The sequence below is a fragment of the Fukomys damarensis genome, unplaced genomic scaffold (genome assembly GCF_012274545.1).
Source record: "Fukomys damarensis isolate Sample0158 unplaced genomic scaffold, DMR_v1.0_HiC HiC_scaffold_26, whole genome shotgun sequence".
Classification (NCBI taxonomy): Eukaryota; Metazoa; Chordata; class Mammalia; order Rodentia; family Bathyergidae; genus Fukomys; species Fukomys damarensis.
Window position 1 is genome coordinate 19223168 of NW_022900938.1, and position 5622 is coordinate 19228789.

General features: G+C 33.7%; 1 long non-coding RNA gene across 1 annotated transcript in view; it reads left to right on the forward strand.

The window, feature by feature from the left end:
• LOC104850224 overlaps positions 1-5622 on the forward strand; it is a 43915-nt gene that overhangs the window by 30308 nt on the left and 7985 nt on the right. The window contains exon 2 of the long non-coding RNA XR_776917.2: positions 1023-1058. This is a non-coding gene — a long non-coding RNA (uncharacterized LOC104850224). The remainder of the gene's footprint in view (positions 1-1022; positions 1059-5622) is intronic.

Here is a 5622-nt window from a genome sequence, read left to right on the forward strand (position 1 = left end):
ATATATATTTCTATTTACATATATAAAATATGTAAATATTTTACATATATGTAAATAGAAATATATATACATATATTTAAGACAAGGTCTTGCTAAATGTCTAATTGTCCCAGGCTAAACCAAAACTTTTGATCCTCCTGCCTCAACCTCCCTGATTTTTGGGATTACAGGCATGTGTCACCAGAGCTGATTAAGTTTTTAAATTTTTAGATGAAAATGTACTGTACATATTTGTCTGTGACTTCTTTCTCCTAATTTAAAATCTTAGTTTTGGAGATCCATCCATGTTGCTGTTTGTAGCTCTAGTTTATTAGTTTTTTATTGCTCTATGGCATTTCATTATGAAAATATACTACAACTTATTATTCTGTTGAATGCATTTAGATGTTTTCCAAGCCTTCTCTTCTATCCAGTGCTGTATACACAGCCTCTTGTGTGATTCTTGGTACACATATACACGATTTCTCCAGGTTGTGTACTCAGGGGTGGGAGCATTGGATCGCTATGCAGTGCCATGCTGTCTTTCAAAAGTGTACACGCTTGCATTCTCACTAGTGAAGCATGAACATTCTCACTCTCCTCATCCTCAGGAAGAGTTGCTTTATCGTGCTTCTTAAGTCTGGCAGTTTGGGGATGGTCTTCTACGGTTTTTATTTCCCTGACTTATCATAAGGCTCAACATCTTTTTTTGTGTTTATGGGCTGCTTGTGTCTCATTCTTTTATTTGGTTGTAATTTTTTCTGATGTACAGACTTTTATTAGGGTGGGTCATCATCTCCTCTCAGGGTGAGCATTGCCCCTCACTTCTTTTCTTTCTCTTTTCCTCCCCGCCTCATATAACGAGTTTATAATGAGTTTTGACCCACAGAAGATATTACTTTTTTTTGGTACTGGGGATGGAACTCGGGGCTGTGGACAGGTGGAGGCACCACTGAGCTAAATCCCTGGCCCCAGAAGATATTACTTTCAAAGAGGTCAACATTTACATTTGTAACTTAAACTTTTTGTTGTTGTTGTTTCAGTACTGAGAATTGAACCCAAGGCCTCTGGCATGTTAGGTAAGTACTCTACAATTGAGCTATGTCCCCAGCCCTTTTTACATTTTATTTTGTGTCAAGATCCTGCTAAACTGCCCAGGGAGGCCTTCAACTGCTGCCTCCTAAGTGGCTGGGCCTACAAGTGTGTATGTGTATCTTGAACTTCTTGTGTCTGATTTAAAAACTCCCTCCTCAGTTTGAAATCACAAAACATATTCTACTATGTTGTCTTCTAAAAGTTTTATAGTCTTGGTTTTCATACTTATATCTTTAACTTATCTGGAACTGATTTTTGTTTATTGTGTGAAATAGGAGTCTTAATTTTTTGTTTCCAGTACCAGGGATCGAACTCAGGATCTCGCACTTGCCAAATAGGCAGCACCACTGAGCTACTTCCTTGGCCCCAAGTAGGAGTCTTAATTTAATTTTTTTTCATTTTGAAATAAGTTGTTCAAGCACTATTTAAAGCATCCAGGGGCCAGGGATTTAGCTCAGTGGTTCCGCTGCCTGCCTCACAAGCACAAGGACCTGAGTTCAATCCCTAGTACCAAAAAAAAAAAAAAAAAAAAAAGAATAAATTGTTAATTTGCTACACCTACTTCTGTATAAAATTAAGTTGCATGTACCATCCAGTCCAAGAAGGAATGAATGAAAAATAAAATATAAGGATTCCGAAAGAATACACCTCTCACTATTCAAAAATATAAACTATTAAAATTTTAAAAGTGATAAATGTGCTGATACAAAATCCTTATGCATTTTTTCAGTACTCAGTGATCCACTGTGAACTTCTGAACCTGTGTTATAAAAGAACTTCTGATCTGTAATTATTGATTACAAATGTCATATTGGCAGTATATTGACCTCTGTTGGCCCAAAAAGTTTGAAAGAAAAATGGCAACAAAGCTTTTGTAAATAAGAAGGGGAAGGAAGGTTGAAGGGAGGGTAGGGAATGGGAAAAAATAAGAATCAAGATATATCATATACAGGTACACATTCCCAATGATGAATGTGATCATTATATATACCTAAAGCGTACCAATAAACTTACTTATAAATAAAATCATTGTGCAAAATTTGATATATCTCTATGGAAAAAACAAATTAAAAATATTTATCATAGCATTAAAAAATATAATGTATGCCAGGTGTGGTGGTGCATACCTGTAATCCCAGCACTCAAGAGGATTGCCTCAAGTTTAAGGCCAACCAGGGCTACATAGTGAGTTCAAGGCCAGCCTGAACTGCATATCAAGACCCTGTCTAAATAATAATAATAATAATAATGTGCTTAGGAATAACCCCAACAAAAGAGATGCAAGACTTTAAGGAGAAAACTACAAAACTTTATTGAAATGTTATAGAAGACTTTAATTAATGTAATAGATTTTTAAAGAAGTGATGAGGGTATAGAAATCCAGACCAATGGAAGAGCATGAAATCCAGAAGCAAAATACATCAAAAATTACCATTTCACATATGACAGAGGTACTACTGTAGATCAGTGAGAAAGATGGATTTTTTTTGGGGGGTACTGGGGATTGAACTCAGGACCTTGTGCTTTTGAGGCAGGCTCACTTCCCCTGAGCTAAATCCCCAGCGCAGTTTATTAGTGTTTAATCTGTGATTTTTGCATTTATGTAAATAAGATTGACATATAAATTCTTCTTCTTTTTTTTTTTTTGGTACCAGGATCGAACTCAGGACCTTGAGCTTGCAAGGCAGGTGGCAGAACCACTGAGCTAAATCCATGGCCCATAAGTTATTCTGGATATTGTTGAATTTTGGTATCAAGATAATACAAAACTTAGAAAATGAGTTGAGTGGTACCTTATTTTATTATAATCTGATATAATTCATGTAAAACTGACACAATTTTTCTCGAATGGTTAGTATATCTTACAAGTAAAATCTCCCAGGTCTGATGGTTCCTTTGAGGAAAAATTTTATTTTTGTTTATTTATTTATTTATTTTCCTCTTTGAGTTTATTGGTACATTTAAGGTATACAGTACAGTTACATTCATTACTGGGATCTTGTACCTTTACATGACAGGTCTTGGTTCTCATTTTTTCCCCTTGTCCCTGCCCTCCCTTCACCCCTCCTCCCTTCCCCCTTTACAAGCACTTCATCTCCATTTTTTCATTTTCTCATATTTTTTCTTTTTCCTTATTTCCTTTCCCCTACCCTTCCTACTTTCCCTACACCTTTAGCCCCTTTTTTCCTATTTCACAATGGATACATATTGAGGATATACTCCAAAGTGAAATAAATAAGTCACACATGTGTAAATACCAAATAGTTTCTCTGGTGTGAATAAACTATAATAGTAATAAGATCCTAATGATATAATGGACAATGTGAAATAGGAAAGATTTTAAACTAATAATGAACGTTTTTTTCTCAGTTATAGGATCATTCAATTTTTGGTTACTTTTTGAGTCAGTTTATATAAATTCTATTTTATAGGAATCATTTCAGTTAAGTTTTCAGGTTTATTAATATAATGTTCATTTATCTCTGAATTACCTAATGTCTGCAGCATATAAATTTCTGTTCCATTTTATTTCAGATATTTGTGGAATATTTTCATTTCATATATGTACTATTTAAATTTTATTTTGGGGTCATTTATCTTGTTTCTTAATATTGTTAGAAGCTTTTGCAGATAGCCAAATTTGACTGTTAGATCTGAATTTCTAAATCATTAATGTTTCTTCTAATTTTATTTTTGTTTTCTCTTTTTCCTTGTCCTTTTTACTAACTTCTTAAATTGTATATAGATTTCATTATATTTCAGCTTTTATTTTCTAATTTAAGCATTTAAAGCTATACATTTTCCTCTAGGTTTTCTTTAGCTTCATAATATAAGATTTTTTTTAGCCAGATTTATTTATTTACTTATTCATTTAATTTGTTTATTTTTTTAATTTTAAATTGTATTTATTGGTACATTCTAGGTAGACAATACAGTTACATTCATTACTGGGATCTTGTACCAATATAAGTTTTGATATGCTATATTATGGTTGTTATAGGATCTGAATTTTTTTGATGCCCCTTATATAATTTTTCTTTGATCCTTAAGTAGTTTAGGAGGATATTTCTTAATTTAAAAGCATATGGGAATTTTTCTAATTATGTGTTTCTTTTTGGTTGCAAATCCACTATGGTAAGAGAATTTGTTGAAACTGCTTTGTAGTTTGGCATTTCATAAAAATGTTCTATGAATGATTGGAAAGAAAGTAAATTTGAAACCACTGAGTACAATGTTTTATGTATGCCCATTTTTTTACATTTATTCATAGATTTATTTAAATCTCTATAAAACTACTAATATATATGTCTGTCTCAACAGTCAGTTGCTTAGAAAATGTGTTAAAATTTCTTTTTAAAATTTTATTTATTTATTGTTGGTTTTTTGAAATAGAGTCTTACCATGTAGTTTAGGCTGGCATTGACTCACTATCTAGCCCAGGCTGGCCTCAAACTAGAGGTGCTCCTCCTGCCTCAGCCTCCAGAGTGCTGGGATTACAGGTGTGCACCACTGCGCCTGGCTGAAATCTCTTAGTACTATGGAGAATTTGTCAATTTCTCCATGTGGTTCTGTCATTTTTGCTTTATTTTGGAGCTATAATTTTTCATAATTACACATATGATTGTATAATATTTTCTAAATTAATTTTTAATCATTTCATAATTATTACCTTTGTGTCTAATATTTACTTGTCTCTAAGTGTATTTGCCTGGAACTAATTACAGCAGATTTCCTTCTCCTCCCCTCCCCTCCCCTCCCCTCTCTTCTCTCTCTTTCCTGGGGTTTGAATCCAGGGTCTCATTCTGATCTATATCCCCAGCCCTTTTAAATTTCCTTTATCTTGAAACAAGGTCTCATTAAGTTGCCTTGATCTTGCAATTTTCTTGCTTTAGCCTCCTGAGTACCTGGCTACCAGATTTCTTTTGTTTGGTGCAGGTTGAAGAGCCCTAATCTGAAGAGTGGAAATCTGAAATGCTCTGAAATCTGAAACTCTGAGTGTTTTGGAGTGTTTGGTATTTTTTTTTGTTTGTTTGTTTGTTTGTTTTTTTGAGACAGGGTCTCACTATGTAGTTGAGACTGACCTGGAACTCAACTCACTATGTAGCTCAGGCTGGTCTTGAACTCACAGCGATCCTCCTGCCTCAGCCTCCCAAGTGCTGGGATTACAGGCGTTTCATACAGATTTCTAATTTAGTAATTGTTTTAATAATTATTTTTTCTTAGTATATTTCATTCATTCTCTGTATAGTTATTGTTGAACTCAGCTGTCTAAGATAATCTTTTTTCTTGATTTAAATATTTAAAACATTTACTAGTACATATTTGCAGTGCAAAAGGATTACATTCATTGTGAGATGTTGGCATGTGTATATAATACATCTTATTTCTTTTTTTTCTTTTTATTGAGTTTATTGGTACAATCTAGGTATACAATACAGTTACATTCATCATTGGGATTCTGTACCTTTACATAATAGGTCTTGATTCTCATTTTTTCCCCTTGTCCCTGCCCTCCCTTCACCCCCTCCTCCCCTCCCCATTTACAAA